This window comes from Vulpes lagopus, chromosome 3 (genome assembly GCF_018345385.1).
Source record: "Vulpes lagopus strain Blue_001 chromosome 3, ASM1834538v1, whole genome shotgun sequence".
In the NCBI taxonomy this organism is placed as follows: domain Eukaryota; kingdom Metazoa; phylum Chordata; class Mammalia; order Carnivora; family Canidae; genus Vulpes; species Vulpes lagopus.
In genome coordinates this window covers 71,344,082-71,362,830 of record NC_054826.1, presented here as the reverse complement: position 1 = coordinate 71,362,830, position 18,749 = coordinate 71,344,082, and positions in this window count along the sequence as shown.

Sequence of the window (18,749 nt, the reverse complement as noted above, 5' to 3'; positions counted from 1 at the left end):
CAAACCTCCTTTGTAGTTTGTGTAAAACTGCCTCAAGTGAACTTGAGGAGACAAGCTCAGTGAACTTCAAGCTCATTCAGGAGTAAAGGTTACTAGACAAAAGAGCAAAGAGGCGTTTGGAAGAAAATGTGTAAAAGGCTCTGTAGTAGAAGACAATATTGTTTTTTGGCAGCAAGATGAGTGTACCTGAAGCCGAGAAAGCAAGACTTGACAATTCTGGTGTATCTATTTCTCAACAGGTAGGTCAATTAAAAAGAAAAAAAAAATTAGGTATTATTTAACTCCTTTTCTTGAATCAAAATGAAAAGCAATTGAAGGGATTTAAACACAGAATGACAATAACTGATGTGACTTAAAAAAATAAAAGTGTTTTTCTTGGTTTTGTCTAATTTTAATGTGGAAAACAGGTCAAAAGGAAGCCCTTGTGGATTCATGGAAATAAAATATGAAGATCTTTGACATAAAAGATGGAAATATTTGGAGGTGTGTTTGATGAGAGATGGTGGTGTCTTGTGAAGTCAGAATGAAGGAAAGGGTAGAGTTAAGGATTACTCTATTTTCTGGATTTTATCATGAGAAGGATACAGATAAAGAGAAGTTTTCAGAGTGATAGTAACATAGAATTTATTTGGATGTGTTTGGGGATGTGTTTGAAAGTTGAAAAACAACTTTCAAATTTGCTTGTTTATGTCCATGCATAATTTGAAGAATAAAGTACCTTCTCAGCAGGAAATACAATAATGAGGGCCATCTGTGTAATAACTGAAATCATGGATACAAATACATTTATTTAGGGAGGTTTTGGGAATGAGTAGAGAGTAGTTCATGGACCACAGGGCAAAACAAACAATAATCATAACACATTATGTAGTTTATTATAATTTTACGTCTTTTTCCTTAGAACATGTTTTAGGGCCTTTATTCATTTTTCTATCAAAAACTTAATAATTTTCTTAACAATTTTTATGTGTGCTTAAATCATTTAACAATTATATTTAGGTCAATATTTGTGTTTAACTTGCTGTTTAATTATACTTTAAAGGGCATATTTTCCTAAAGTGCCCGACTACTAAAATTTTATGAAGTCATATATTTTGTCTTTTATTATTTTAATAATTATTATTTATCAATAAATTAGTTTATTTGTCATACTATTTTACCAATGTTTAGAAAAAAAATCTTTATCAATGCTTACATAAACATTTTCTTTCTGCCTTAAAATTTCCCATTTACTTGGTTTGTAAAATGCACCATGTGAAATGTTAATCTTTTTTTTTTAAGATTTTATTTATTTATTCATGAGAGACACAGAGAGAAAGGCAGAGACACAGGCAGAGGAAGAAGCAGGCTCCATTCAGGGAGCCCGATGTGGCACTCAATCCCGGGTCTCCAGGATCAGGCCCTGGGCTGATGGCAGGCGCCAAACTGCTGAGCCACCCGGGCTGCCCTGAAATGTGAATCTTAATTAATTGGTATTTATTATCAAATATGTACCCAATTCTCTCAACTCAATATGTTGAATAATCTACCTCTTAGTCACAGAGTTTTATTTCTACATTTTATTCATGTGAAAATTTTATAGATATTAAAACTGTTTTAAATGATCTGTTTGGTATCACTGATTCTATAATTTTTCTCAATGTTACTTTTAGTAAAGGCTATCTTAATAAAACAAATAGCTCTACAAATGGAAAAATTGAGATCAACTTGACTAACTATATTTATAGCCTTAATATATTATTTGTTATTTTAAAAAGCAAAAATAAAATAGTCAATTTTAGATTAGATAAGGGACAGCAGAAAATTAGTGTTTTTTAAAATCAATTTTCTGGGCAGAAGATATGAAGATAACTGACACATGTAAAGATGCTTAAAGTCACTCATCATTACAAAAATTCAAATCAAAACTACAATGAAATATCACCTCACACTTGTCAGAATGACTAAAATTAACAACACAGGAAACAACAGATGTTGGGAAGGATGTGGAGACAGGGGAATCCTGTTACTCTGCTGGTGGGAATGCAAACTGATGCAGCCATTCTGCATTTTGTGGAGGTTCCTCAAAAATTTTAAAATACAACTACTTTATGACACAGCAATTTCACTGCAGGCATTTACCCAATGGATACAAAAGTACTGATTCAAAGGGACACACATGCACCTCAATGTTTATAGTAGCATTACCTATATATCCAGATGAATGTGTAAAGAAAATGTGGCATATGCATATACAATGGAATATTACTGAAATCTTGCCACTTGCAATGACGTGGATGGAGCTAGTATATAATGCTAAGCCAAGTAAGTCAGTCAGAAAAAGACAAATACTATATGATTTCATTCACATGTAGAACTTAAGAAACAAAACGATGATCATGGGGAAAATACAGAGACAAACCATAAAACTGATTCTATTTTTTTAAAAGATTTTCTTTATTTATTCATGACACAGAGAGAGAAGCAGAAACATAGGCAGAGGGCGAACCAGGTTCCATGCACGAAGCCTAATTTGGGACTTGATCCCAGGACTCAGGATCACACCCTGAGCCAAAGGCAGATGCTCAACCACTGAGCCACCCTAGGCGTCCCATGTAAAACTGCTTCTTCACTATGGAGAATAAACAGGGTTGCTGGAGGGCAGGTGAGGAGGGGTTGGGTTAAATGGGGTGATGGGTATTAGGGACGGTGCTTGTGATGAGCACCAGGTGTTGTATGGAAGCACTGTACACCTAAAACTAATATTATACTGTATGTTAACTAACTAGAATTTAAATAAAAATTTGAAACAACAAAAACCAAGCAAACAAACAAAATCATTGGGAATTCTGCTCTGACTGGAAATAGGTGAAAACAGCACAAATTTGCTTAGAAGTGAGCTGCCTTTGTCTCGCGTTAAATCATCTAATCAAAATCATGGAAGCTTTTATGTATAATAAAGAGTCGCTGGTGGATTAACAACAAAAAAAGTGATTTCCTTTCCGGTCATGAGATCAATATTTATTAACAAACAATTCAGTTTAACATTTTTCAGATGATTTAATTCTTTTAACTTTATTTAAAGTAGTTTTCTAACCAAGACAAAAGAGACTTTAATCAGTTAAGTGAGAAACTTTCGTGTTTATCTTATTATCAGAGAAATTAATTGGCATATTTCTTCTTTTTCTTCTTTTTTTGGACAGTTGTTGTGCTCAGATAAGCACAGATTTTCTCCTTCTTTAGTTCTATACAGTACTGCATGAAATATTTTGTTCATACTTTATGAATATTTAGATTTTACATGCCTTGCTGTATTAACTTTAAACTAAAAGTGATTAATGCTAAGGAAATTAAGTTTACAAAACAACTAACAATGAACAGTTTATTATAGTCTTTAATCTCATTCAAACTATGCTCTTTATTTTAGAATCCAATTATTTTTCCACTGAATGATATATTTTAGAATAAGCTTTGATTTTGTTTTATTGTTTCATGATATTTCTAACTGTTCTGCCTTCAAAACATTCAAGAAAAAAGGAATTTCAGTGTATAATCATTCTGTTTCAAGTCTATAATCTTTTAAATTACTCTCCTACATTGTATTTTAGAGAAATATTGTTAGAAAGGAGTAATTTTTCTCTAACTTCAGTTCTGAAGAGTGAGGATCTTTGGTAACTGAATGGTGGCCAAGAATGTCTTTAATAAGATATTTTTACTTCCTCTCGAAGTCCAATGACAACTTCCCCATGCCCTCACAATTCTCTGTGAGTTGAATCAAAATTTGAGAATATTTAATTGTTGACTAATAAAATTGCTGACTAAAACATTCATCTCAAGGGAACAAGTCCAGAATTTAAAAGAAAATCACGTGATCTCTTTATGAAGGTGTCTTGGTGTTAATGATATTCAAACATAGACAGCAGGAGTTTTTATCCTGACCTCTGTAATCATTTGTAGAGTGCTTGGAATAATATAAGCATTCATAACTCTAACCAGAATCTCTTAAATTGGATTCTGTGGCAATGAATCCCAAGTATCTACATTTCTTTAAACCTCTATTGAAAGATGATTCTAACACAGGACTGTCATTAGCACAAGAAAATGAGCAGCACAATACACCTAAGGATGCATTTCTTACTCCCATTTTATAAATCTCACTGAAAATTACCTGTGATTTTATTAGAAAGTCTTTGAAGAAATAGTTATGGAGAGGGAATGTGAAGAAATTGGTGTGATAGAAAGAGCCTTGGCCTGACAGAGGACTGAGGGTCTTCCATTCTCATTAAGTGCCTAAGTTCTGCTTTGATTCTGTCTCCCAATCCATAAACGTGAGAGCATAGTAGATAATATAGCAGACATGTGTTTGCCTTCTTACATCTACCTTTTCCTTTCCCTTCCTCAATAGCTTTAGACATCTCTGACAATCTACAGAGCTCTGAGGGAACTGACCCTGCTACCAGTTCAAGGGGCATAGTATGGTATCCTTTACAAGCCAACCAGAATATTCAATCTCTCCTGGCCACACATATGAGCATCAGGCCTAAGCCAGACAGGTCAGAATCAGTATTTAATATTTTGCTCCAAATTTTAGGGAACAAAAAATCTCTATTTGTTGGTGAATGCAGTGTATGTATTTAGGGCCTGGAATTGTGTCAGGTACATTTGCTGCTATTAAAAAAACAAAAACAAAATTCAACTGAGTAAATTTTAAAGATCTAAGGGGATTTACTCAATGACTCATGAATTGGGCAGCATTTAATCTAGCAGATAGAAAGGAGTTCTGAGAAGATGTACAGAATGAAGGGCCTTTCTAGGCAGAAAGAAGTGGGAACAAGAAAAGTTTTCCTAGGCAAAAATTGGGGTAAGCACCCCATTTTTCTTTAGGGCATGGTAGGGGCCAGGCAGATTACCTAATTAGTGCGGACCAGACAATTCCTCATCAAATGGATCAAGAGTCCATTTCTGGGAGAGCCTAAACTACAACTCTAAAGTCTCAGTTTGGTGACCGGAAGCCTGTTACCTTGCTTTTAATATCACCAAGAGAGAAGTCGCCCAGAGAGGAAAGCCAAAGCACAAAGAAGGACAAAGCCAAAAGAATTAAAGGAAAATAGCCCTACTGATACAGTAGACTTCTCTCTGGAACCCACTCTGCCTTTGAATCAATGACTGCTTTTTTTTTTTTTTTTTAAGCCACTTGAATGTGTCTCCCTGTCAACTGAAATTCTTGCAAGTGAATTAATTTTGATGTGGCAACTTTCAAGACCTCATCCAGATTTAATATTTTTGATCTTTAAAATTTAAAATAGTTTGTATTCCCTGATTTCATTTTGGTCCATATTAACCCAGAATTCTGTCAAATGCATTAAAAAGTAGGCAATATGACATATCTTAAAGATCACTAGACCAAAGAGACACATTTCTAATAGATGTATGATCATCAGATCTTCAGGTAATGCGTCAGAAGCAATTCTGAAAATAATAAAGCAATATTTAAATAATCATTAAATATAATGATAGGTTAAGAGATTTCCAAAGCTGCCAGGCTTTCACTCACAGTATTTCCTGTCTCTCCAAAACTGCATATTTGAAGAACGTATATAGTCAGTATTCACTCCTGATGGGCCCTGTTCACCAGTACCAAGGACTGAACTATCAAACCTGATTTTTAGCTGGAGGTATTTGAATACTCCTAGTCCAACACTTTGAGATTCCATGCCATTCTTCCTGCAGCTGATATCGCTCTGACTTTGTCTCAAACTCTACTATGTTTTGCATGGGATGTAGGTTTAATTCCCAGTGTCCACCAGAGTCATCCTAAGCTGATGATGGCTTGACACAGGGATAGAAATGGGAAGCCTCTTTGCCCCATGGTCTGACAACTGTCTGGGGCAATATGTACTCCTGAATTCCCATTGCATCAGGTTGAGACTGATGCCTCAATTGGCCTAGTCCCAATGGAGACTAGGCTCTTTCTTAAGTACTTTCCCCTGCTTTATTTCACACCCTTCTCTCCAGAGAGCTCTCCCTCAATGAATCATGTGAATAGGAATAACTCATCTCAATTTAGCCTGTAGGCAACCTTGCTGTTTTTTCCCCTGGTGCGAGTCTCTACCAGAACAACATCCCATCTTCTCAAATACCCTGAAAACTGTAACCACAACTTACACAGCATTTTCCCTTCAGAGGCCTAGAGTTCAAATTCTGATGACTTATTGCCTAATATCATGTTTTTTCATGTGTATCTCTGAAACTCCTGGCTTCTGAAATCTAATTTATCCGTTAATTTGCTTTACCTCATGAGGCTGGAAGATGGGGGAATGTACTGAGAGAGACTTAGTCCAGAGGAGATGGTTTTTAAAACATTTCAAATGCCAGTATGTTCTCTTGGAAAATCTCAATGGCTCTAATATTGAAATGATTGCAGATATGGAGATAAAGCAATAGAAATTTAAACATAGAGATTGCTACAACTCTAAATTCATTTATTTTCCATCTGTATATCACACGCTGAGAAAGGTGCTTTTCCTTCGACTTGACTTCAAACTATATATATATACTAGAATCATACTAAATGTTGGTGTCCTTGCTAAGACTTTTTTTCATTTACAAAGCTTTTTTTCTTAAAATTCGACTTAGAAAGCACTGAGAGCTATTACTCTCTGGGATTCTTTTTTTCTTTTCTTTTTTCTTTCTTTCTTTCTTTCTTTTGTTTTGTTTTCTCATTGTGTTTGTGTTGCTTTCTCAACAGGACATAAAGATATGGATCTACCACATGCCATTATGCTGTGTAGCTGTCCTGGCACTTTCTTCTGTTCTTGCTTCATTTTAACCCAGAATGTGAAACATTTATAGGAAGTAAATGTAGGTCAGTATAAGCAATAGCTAAGCAGTAGAGTTTTTCCAAATTGAAATAATTTGTGTGGGGAAGTAGGTAGGAAAATAAGCCAACATTTAAGTGAAGTACAATAGAGGGGGTTCAGGCATTTAGAGGCAGCACTGGAATAGATGACCCTAATGCCCCTTCCAATGCTGAGATTCTATTATTCCCTAAAATGATAGAGAGTAAAATGGTGAAGATTCCACATGGTAAAGCATTGTTATTTTTATTTTAAGTTAAATAAAATCTGAACATTTTCATCTTTTATGTTCCTGACAAATAGGAGAGATTTGGTGACATTTAAGCTTGACCCAAATTTCTTAAATCTTCTTATACTTCTTTATCGTGTTGAAGAGATTTTTTTCTTCAATTTCAAGAGAAACCCAGAATGTTTCTGATCACTTTTCACTTAAGAAATGATGTGCTAGTTGGTGTCTTAAAAGTTCAAATACAGTGTCTTACTAATCCTGTTGTGGTTTTTTTTTTTTTTTTTGAGACAAGAGTTCACTATTCATCGTTTTCCTTGTAATGAGGTTATTGTTACATAAAACTTTGCTATCTATAAAAAATCTAAAGTCTATATAGGTGGATCACTCCTTTTTTTCTTAAACTATAGTTAACTCAACCATTATTTTCTTTTTTAAAGTTAACAAAACTGAAATACAGATAGGTTAAATGACTTTGTAAAAAGCCACAATAAAATGGTAATGAATTAAAATATCTAATTCATTGCTTCCAGTTACCCATCAAGTTACTTTCTAGGATTAAAATGTGAAAGCTAAATATCATGTAGGTTTTAAATTAGGCAAAAGATTAATAAAGTATATTTTACATTTATAAAAATGACTAACTTTTTCACATGGTGACACTTCTAAAGTTTAATTTCCACTTCTCAGTTACATTGACACAATATTTTGTTCTACAAATAAATATATATAGCACCGAAGAACAAATAACCTTCAAGATATATTAAACTAAGTAACTTTAAAAAGAAAAAGATGGGGCAGCCCGGGTGGCTCAGTGGTTTAGCGCCACCTTCAGTCGAGGGTGTGATCCTGGAGACCTGGGATTGAGTCCCATGTCAGGCTCCCTGCATGGAGCCTGCTTCTCTCTCTGCCTGTGTCTCTGCCTCTCTTTCTCTCTCTCTCTCTCATGAATAAATGAATAAAATCTTAAAAAAAAGTAATTTATTTATTTATTTGAGAGAACATGAGCAGGAATGAGAGTCAGAGAGACAATGAGACTCCCCACTGAGCAGGGACCCTGACATGAGACTCAATACCAGGACCCAGGGATCATGATGTGAGGTGAAAATAGATGCCCAACCTACTGAGCCACCCAGCTGCCCAATTTAAGTAACTTTTTGAATATAAAATCCTACAAGTACAGTGTTGCTTACAACCAATATATTATAGTAATAGGAATAACATCAAACAATTTTAAATTATTTGTTCATTTACAAAATTATTTTACTTATTCTCTAATATGTCTGTGATATAGGTTTCTTTTTTCTCCTTTTACAGATTAGAAATTAAAAACCCATAATAGTTAAGAGGCTGGCATGAAGTCACATGAAATCACACTCAGATCCAATTTTTCCTATTAAGCTATTCATTCATATATTAGAAAATTGCATTTATTGAGCACCAATACTGTGTCAGGCTGCGGACTAAGTGAGGTTATAAGAACACTATATCTCTTATCCTACTTACATATAACTGGAAATTATAGAACTTGGAAAATGGCTATTTTGTCTTCCCATAGAAAGCTTCCAGATAAGTCATGAAGAAAAGATTTGCAAAAATGAAATAATGAGAGAGCTAATCTATCCATCTTCCTCATAGTCAGGGACCCTGACTGTTCTAGAACTACATGATCATTATATTACCTATTACATAGACTCCTACTTTGTTTCATTTCTTCTTTTCTATCCCCTATACATCTCAATTTTCACTTACAACTCGAAGTTACATTATTTTTAGAAATATAAGTTCTATCAGCGCACTCCTTTACCCTTGATATCATTCATTATATAAGCTCATTAACATAAAACCTTTTAAGCTCATCTCACACTAATCTCCATTAATTTCCAATACTTTTCTCAAAGAAATGAAATTTGACTTATTATGATATATATTTTAACTTAAATGGCAGAAACTGGTTGCTAATACTCTCTTTTCTGAAGCTCAACCAAGACAAAAGTATATTTTAAATTAAGAAGTTGTTTTAAATAAAGCCTGTCAAATATGCTCCAGTTAAGTAATATTCATTCTCTGAACTTGTCTTACAAGTTATTTATAACATATTTATAAGACACTTTGCTGTCGACAGAGGATACTGGATTTCTCTCGATATTTTTTGAGACAGGTCATAATTTGTGAATTACATTGATTTTATTTACTTACATGTAATAAGATTTGTATCCACAAGTATCAGTAATAATTGACAGTGTATTACTATAAACTTTCAAATTATGATATATAAAACAAAACTAAATAAGTTAAAATAGCTCAATGTTGCCAATATGCAGTATAATACTGGATTAATGACATTAGATCTTTCTTTATCAAGTACATTATTGACTAAGCAGGAAACTCTCTTTTTGCTTTTATGAATTTTGCACTAATTTGTTTGTTGAGAAGAAATGCCTTTCTCTTTATATTATCATTTCTGATGGTAATATGATTTATCATCTTTGATGGTAATATGATAATCAAAATCTCTGATGATTTTGTAATAAAAAATGTAATTGAGGAGTGCCTGAGTGGCACAGTCAGCTCAGAAGCTGACTTTTGGTCCCAGCTCAGGTCTGATCTCAGGGTTGTGAGATGGAGCCTTACCTCAGGCTCCCTGCTTAGCACAGAGTATGCTTGAGTTTCTCTTTCTCTTCTTCTGCTCCTTTCCATTGCACTCTCTCTATGCCTCTCATTGAAATAAATAAATAAATATGTTTTAAAAAATGTAATTGAATGTGCTTGCTTCAGCAGCACATATATTAAAAATGTAATTGAACTTATGGTATGAGAGGTTGACAGTGTTAGCATAAGATATAGTTGAGGTTTCCTGCACAGATGATGCTGAAGAAGACCTGAATATTCCCAATAAGGAATACAGTTACCTCCCAAACAAAGCAATATGGCCTTGCAGCCTTGGAAAACATACATGGATTGTATTTGGCAGACTAGGTCATTGTTTCATACAAACGGAGCTTGGAACTTTGTCTAAACTTGATTGCTTGCTTAGCTTTCTGTCTTTCTTCATTTCATCTTCTACACCCCTTACCAGTCAGCCTTTGGAGCGACTCCATAAGAAATCATTTGGCCTTAAAGCCCAATCTCGGAACTGCTTCCAGAGAACTACCTAAAAAGAGTACCAGCAGGGCTTGACTCTGAGAAGAGGATGGCTATAGAAGGAAAGAGGGAGAGCAGGTTTGAAGGTGACAGTGTGTGCCTTTTGTGTGTTTGAAATAGTAATTGGTAACAGTGTCCTTTTTCAGGTAGACAACTCTATCTACATTAATTTTTAATTGCTATGAACCTAATGACTGGATTGCATTTGTACTTGTATTATTTTCTTTTTTTTTTTTTTTGGCTTTTTTGGTCTCTGTGTTTTATTTCTCCTGTTTGTATGTAATTTGTATCCAATGTGTGTCCTTAACTACAATTATTTAATGAAAATGGGGCTTATTCTTTTTTCTTTATGTAGGGAGCATCCAGGGTATAGCAGGTGGAAGATCATGGGCCTTGATTGTGCCCCTTAAGGATATTTTACAAAATTATGCGTTGTCATAAAACATAAGAGTGCAGAAGTGCTACAGGTGATAATTTATAAACAATGACCATGATGATTAGTGATAAGGATATCCTCTTAAAAAAAAAAGGATATCCTCTTATCCACTGGGCAGTTGTACAAATATAGTACCCTACCTTACTCTCCTGCCCTCTGCCCTGGACTTGGTTCTCAGATCTTAGAATATACCAAAGTCCCTGGGAAAAGTCATGTGAAAATTGGGGCCAACAAATAGGGAGAGCAGAATTTATGACTTGTCATCTTGGTCCACACTTCTATTTTCATCCTCTACATGTTGTTCAAACCAGATACTCTCCTAAAGAAATTATATTCTAATATTCTAACTCATTTGGACTATAATTTCTAGGTAATTACACTTTGTGTTGAATGACATACAAAGAAAGTTAGATTGATTTTCTATGGTGACATTAATTTTTGATTAATGGATTCATTGTATTTGTGTGTGTGTGTGTGTGTGTGTCTGTCTGTCTGTCTGAGATGAGTATATAAATGAATAATGGATAAGTGTAAGTGATAGCAAGAAAGGAAGACAGAGACTTCATGGATAGAAACTTGAGTCCTGTGTTTTATGTCCTGGTATTAAATTCTAGTTCTGACCATCTTGTCAAGTTACCCTAACCAAATATTCTAACTCTGAAGATTTATTTTCTCCTCATCAAATGGTATCTTCCCTCTCATTCCTTAATATAGATATAAGTTTCTATCTGGTGTCTCATCTTTAGCATGAAGGGTTAGCATATTCAGTGCATATTTGCTGGTTGATAATCTCTCCATTTTTGTTTATCAGAGAATATATTTTGCTTTAATTCCTGAAGGATATTTTAATGGTTAGAAAATTATGGCTTAAAAGGGGTTTTTTTCCCACTTTCAAAGCACTTGAATATTGTTAATCCATTGTCTCCTAGTCTTTATTTTTCCTGATGAGAAGTCAGCTCTTTGTATTGTATTTATTTGTATTATTCTGTTTGTAATGTATTTTTCTTCCTGTGTCCCAAAATTTCTATTCACCTTCAGTTTCCAGCACTTTCTCCATGCATTGATATTATTTTTATTTATGGTTTTATCCTGCTTGTATTTGTGTTTTCAAGGGCTTTTTGTTTGTTGTGGGTTTTTTATTTGTTTATGGGTTTTTTGTTTGATTTTCTTGTTGTTTTATGGGTTTTTGTTTGTTTGTTTCCAAGCTTAGTAAATGTTTAGATCATTATATTTTTTGTACCACTTTCTATCTGCTTTCAATCTGGGATAAAAATCACCTGTATACCACCTGATGTTTCTCCCCAATTTATTTTTTAAATTGTGTCTACTTTTCATGTGAGATAGTTTCTATTAAAATATCTCTAATCTCACTGATCTTTCCTTCTGCTCTCTCCAACTTGCTGTTAAACTAATATCATATTTTAAACTTTCAGTTATTATAAATTCCTGTTCTAGAATTTCTGATTTGTTTTTTCCATTTTCATCTTCTGTTTAGTTTTCTCTATTTTTAGTCATGAAAAGTATTTTTTTCCTTTATGCCTTTGCATCATCCGTTATAATTGGTTTAAGGTCCTTCACTGCTAATAATAACATTTGGGTCATCTTGGTGTCAATTTTTGTAAATTGCTTTTTATCCTGACTGTGGATTATACTTCCTAGTTTCTTTGTATTTCTACTAGACTTAGAAATATTTATATTACACATTATGAATGATATCTTTCAGATTCTCTGCATTTTGTTATCTTCCTCTGAAAAACATTTTTTTAAAGATTTTATTTATTTATTCATGAGAGACAGAGAGAGAAAGGCAGAGACACAGTCGGAGAGAAGTAGGCTCCATGCAGGGAGCCCGATGTGGGACTCCTCTGAAAATTTTTAATATTTTTCCAATATGTAATTAACTTTTGTGAACTTAAACACCAAAATCTGTCAATCGTGTGATGCATAGCAGCTGCAAAAGTACATTGTTTCCAGAATTTCATCTGTGATTTTCATGTGCATAAAGACTTTAGGAGTAATCTGGGAGTTTATGGTAGGCATACATGAATTATGGAACTTGCTCTTCTGTGGGTATGTCCTTTCCTAGATTCCCCCATCTTCGCTGTACTACTTCTAGTAGCTGATAGTTAGATGGATTTTTGTTTGTTAATATGAGTCATCTCACACTGTGAATGTTGGGATGTATTTTAAGGAACTAAGTCATATAAATGCAGATTACCTAAGGCATCAACTTTTCATAAATGGTCAACTCACTACTAGTTTCGATCTGATTTTGTTCAACCTTCAATACTTTCGAATATGTGTTTTAGCATTTTGTCCAGATTTTATGATTTAAATTTATAAACCATTTAATTTATATTTAGATTTTATATTTAAATTATGAATTTAAATTTATAAAGCATTTAAATATTATATTTATTAAATTCAGTAACATGAAAACAACATTAATAATCATTATTCAAAAAATATACATGATTAAAAAATAGATTGCAAAGGCTCTAAATTGAAGTATCTGAATTTTCTTTGGGAAACTGAAAACACTTTTTAAAAAAATATTTTATTTATTTATTCATGAGAGACACACAAAGAGAGAGAGAGGGAGAGACACAGGCAGAGAGAGAAGCAGGGTCCATGCAGGGAGCCTGATGTGGGACTCAATCCTGAGTCTCTAGGATCAGGCCCTGGGCTGAAGGTGGTGCTAAAATGCTAAGCCACCCGGGCTGCCCCTGAAAATATTTTTTGAAAAAAGAGCAGAATGAAGCAATTGAAAAGAGTATTTTATCTTTTTTTTTGAGATAATTCAGTTAATCAAAAGCATAAAACTTAGATGACCTAGTCATCTCACTCAGGAAAGTGTGTTTCCTGAAGAACAAAAAAGATGATTGATAGATCATATCTATCGGTAGGGTGCCCTTCAGACTGTTTACATATTACATAGTCACTTGTCTTTGATAATTTTATTTATTTAAGATTTTAAAAATACATGCAAGCAGATGAAAATGAAAACATGACAGTCCAAAACCTTTGGGATGTAGCAAGAGTGGTCATAAGAGGGAAGTACATAGCAATACAGATCTATCTGAAGGAAAATAAAAGTCTCAAATACACAATCTATCTTAGACCTACAGGAGCTAGAAAAGGAACAGCAAATAAAGCTTAAAGCCAACAGAAGAAGGGAAACAATAAGGACTAGAGCAGAAATAAATCATATAGAAACAAACAAACAAAACCACAGTAGAACAGATCAATGAAACTAGGAGCTGGTTCAGTGTAAGAATTTATAAAATTGCTAAACTCCAGCCAGACTTATCAAAAAGAAAAGAGAAAGGACCCAAATAAATAAAATCATGAATGAGAGAAGAAGTTACAATCCATACCACAGAAATACAAACAATTGTAGGAGAATATTATGAAAAACTATATACCAACAAACCACACAATCTGGAAGATATGGATAAATTCCTAGAAACATATAAACTACCAGAACTGAGGTAGAAAGAAACAAATAATTGGAACAGACTCATAACCAACAAAGAAAATGAATCAGTAATGAAAAATCTCTCAACAGACAAAAGCCCAGGGCCACAGGGCTTTCCAGGGGAATTCTATCAAACATTAAAAGAGTTAATACCTGCTCTTCTCAAACTCTTCCAAAAAAGAAAAAGAAAAAAAGAAAAGGAAGGAAAACTCCCAAACTCATTCTATGAGGCCATTACCTTGATTTCAAAACCAGACAAAAACCTCACTAAAATGAAGAATTACAAACCAATATTCCTGATGAACATAGATGAAAAAATTCTCGACAAAATACAAGCAAATCAAATCCAGCACTACATTACAAGAATTATTGCTGGGGATCCCTGGGTGGCTCAGCAGTTTAGTCCCGGCCTTCAGCCCAGGGCATGATCCTGAAGTCCCGGGACTGAGTCCCGCATCAGGCTCCCTGCGTGGAGCCTGCTTCTCCCTCTACCTGTGTCTCTGCCTCTCTCTCTTTCTCTCTCTCTCTCTCTCTGTCTTTCATGAATAAATAAATAAATTAAATCTTTTTTTTAAAGGTTTTATTCCTGGGCTGCAAGGTGTTTCAATATTTGCAAATCAATCAACATGATACACCACATTAGTAAGAAAAATGATAAGAACAATATGATCCCTTCAATGGATCCAGAAAATGCATTTGACAAAATATACTATCCATTCTTGATAAAAGCCCTCAAAAAACTAGGGATAGAGGGAACATAATTCAACATCGAAGGCCATATGCAAAAGACCTACAGCTAATATTACCCTCAATGAGGAAAACTGAGAATTTTTTTTCTCTACAGTCAAGAACAACACAGGGATGTCCACTCTCACAATTGTTATTTTACATAGTACTGGAAGTCCTAGCCTTAGCAATCAGAAAACAAAAAGAAATAAAAAGCATCCAAATCAGCAAGGAAGAAGTCAAACTTCACCCATTCACAGATGACATGATATTCTATGTAGAAAACCCAAAAGACTCCAAAATTCAGCAAAGTCACAGGATAAAAATTCAATTTACACTTATCTGTTGCATTTCTGTACCCTAAAAATGAAGCAACGGAAAGAGAAATTAAGGAATGAGTTCCATTTACAACTGTACCAAAAGTTATAAGATACCTATGAATAAACCAAACTAAAGAGGTAAAAGATCTGTACTCTGAAAACTATAGAACACTTATGAAAACAATTGAAATGACAGAAAGAAGTGGAAAAGCATTTCATGCTCATGGATTGGAAGATCAAACTTTATTAAAAGGTTTATACTACCCAATCTACACATTTAATATAATGCCTATCAAAATACCACTAGCATTTTCACAAAACTAGAACAAACAATCCTAAAATTTGTATGGAGCTCCAAAGGACTCTGAAGAGCCAAAGGAATCTTGAAAAAGAAAAGCAAAGCTGGAGGCATCACAATTCTGGACTTCAAACTGTGTTAAAAACTGTAGTCATCAAGACAGCATGGTCCCCTCCAGCTGTCTTCTTTCCTACCCCCTCTGCACTTTGCCCTCCTTCTAGCCAGCAAGGCGATGTGGACCATAAAACCCTCCTGCCCTACTCTAGCCTGCAGTGGGAGGGGTCCCAGCTTCTGGCCCCACCTCCACTTCTGCTAAATATATTTTTGGTGATATTTTTACTTTTAGTATTTTTATACCAGTTTGTGAAGGGAAAAGAAAAAATACAAGGTTTGATTGTTTCCTGTCACTCATGAACTTCTCTTGGCGTGCTAATGACCACTCTCTGCTTGGGCCAGGATTTGGTCAGTTGGGCATATTCCTCCTCATTCTGTGTGTTACCCTGTCTACCACTCATCACTATTCTTAAAATATTGTTGCCATAGAATAATCCATCAGTGTGTCTTTCTGAAAATAAAAATAAAAAAAAAAAAACCAAAAAAACAAAATGTGCAAAAACAGACACATAGATTAAGGAAACAGAATAGAAATCTTGGAAACAAACCCACAACTATATGGTCAGTTAGTCTTCAATGAAGCAGCAAAGAATATCCAATGGAAAATAGTCTCTTCAACAAATAGTGTTGGGAAAACTGGACAGCTACATGCAGAAAAATGAAACTGACCACTTCCCTACACCATACACAAAAAAATAAATTCAAAATGGATGAAACACCTAATGTGAGACAGGAATCCATCAAAATCCTAGAAGAGAACACAAGCAGCAATCTCTGTGCTGTAGCAATTTCTTACTAGACTTGTCTCCAGAGGCAAGGGAAAGAAAAGCAAAAATGAACTATTGAGACTTCATCAAGATAAAAACTTCTACCTACCAAAGGAAACAATCAAGAAAACTAAAAGGCAAACTATGGAGTGGGAGAAGATATTTGCAAATGACATATCTGATGAAGGGTTAATATCTAAAATCTATAAAGAACTTATCAAACTCAAAACCTCCTCCAATAACCCAGTTAAGAAATGGACAGAGACATGAATAGAGATTTTTCCAAAGAAGACAGGTATATGGCTAACACACACATGAAAAGATGCTCAACATCACTCATCATCATGGAAATTGAAATCAAAACTACAATGAGGGGATCCCTGGATGGTTCAGTGGTTTAGTTCCTGCCTTTGGCCCAGGGCATGATCTTGGAGTCCCAGGATAGAGTTCCATATCAGACTCCCTGCATGGAGTCTGCTTCTCTCTCTGCCTGCGTCTTTGCCTCTCTTTCTCTCAGTGTGTGTGTCTCTCATAAATAAGTAAATGAAATCTTTAAAAAAAAAAAAAAACTACTATGAGATATCTTCTCACACCTGTCAGAATGGTTATAATTAACAACACAGGAAACAACAGATGTTGATGTGGGTGCTGAGAAAGGTGAACGCTTTTGCAAACCAGTGCAGGCACTCTGGGGGCTCCTCAAAATTTAAAAATAGAACTCTCCTACACCCCAGCAATTGCACTACTAGGTATTTAACCAAAGATTAAAAAATGCTGATTCGAAGTGGTACATTCACCCCGATGTTTATAGCAGCATTATCTACAAGAGCCAAATTATGGAAATAGCCCAAATATCCATCAACTGGTGAATGGATAAAGGAGATGTGGTATGTATATGTTTATGTATATGTATATGTATACCATATGATTTCACTTATATGTGGAATTTAAGAAACAAAACAAAACAGATGAACATAGGTGAAGGGGGATAAAAAAGAAATAGAAGCAAACTATAAAGAACAAACTGAAGGTCACTGGAAGGGAGGTAGGGAAGAGATGAATAAATGAGTAATGAGTATTAAGAAAAGCACTTGTGATGAGCACTGGGTGTTATGTATAAGTGATGAATCACTAAATTCTACTCCTGAAACCAATATTACACTATATAATAATTAACTATAATTTAAATAATAAAATGAATAAATAATAAAATTTCCATTTTGGCAAATGAATCTCTTATGAACATTGGGTCACTACTAATAATATAAATGGTTATTGTGAAAACCAAATTTTGTGTTGTTCAAGTGGGTACTGCATTAGATTACTTATTAAGTATTATAGCTCTTGAACCATGAGGACCATAAAGATTATCACATTTGTACCTAACAGTTTTGAGCTACTTACATAGATGTATTAAATTTATGTTTTTCTAATTATTTAAATTCAGTTAGCCAACATATAGTACATTAGGGTCAGATGCAGCATTTAATAATTTATCAGTTTCGTGACTACCCTACGATCCAGTTTTACTACTAGGTATTTATCCCCAAAATACAAATGTAGTGATATGAAGGAGCACCTGCATTCCGGTGTTCATAGTAGCAAGGTCCACAACAGCCAAACTGTGGAAAAAGCGAAGATGCCCATCAACAGATGAATGGATGAACAAGACGTCACACACACACCAGGGCGCACGCACACACACATACACACACACTGGAATGTTACTCAGCCATCAGAAAAAATGCTTACTTACCATTTACATCAACATGGATGGAACTGGAGGCAAATAAGCCCTGAACAAAATAAGTCAAGATGAGAAAGACAATTATCATATAGTTTCACTCATATGTGGAATATAAGAAACAGCCCATAGGATCATAGGTGAAAGGAGAGAAAACTGAATGAGAAGTCATCAGAGAGGAAGAAAAATCATGAGAGACTTTTAACTATTGGAAACAAACTGAGGGTTCTTGAAGGGGAGGTAGGTGAGGAAATTGTATAGTTTTTTTTTTTTAAGATTTTTTAATTTGGGGGAGGGACAAGAGGGCAGAAGAGCAGGGCCCCCAAATCACCTGTCCCCACCAAATTACCTAGATAACCTTCAAATCATCCTGAAAATCTACGAATTCGGCCTGAGATTTAAAGAGAGACCAGCTGGAATGCTACAGTGAGAAGAGTTCGCGCTTCAATCAAGGTAGGAAGACGGGGGGGAAAGAAATAAAGAAATAACGAAACTGCGCCACGGTTTGGCGCCTGCCTTTGGCCCAGGGCGGGATCATGGAGACCTGGGATCGAATCCCACGTCGGGCTCCCGGTGCATGGAGCCGCTTCTCCCTCTGCCTATGTCTCTGCCTCTCTCTCTGTCTCTCTGTGACTATCATAAATAAAAAAAATTAAAAAA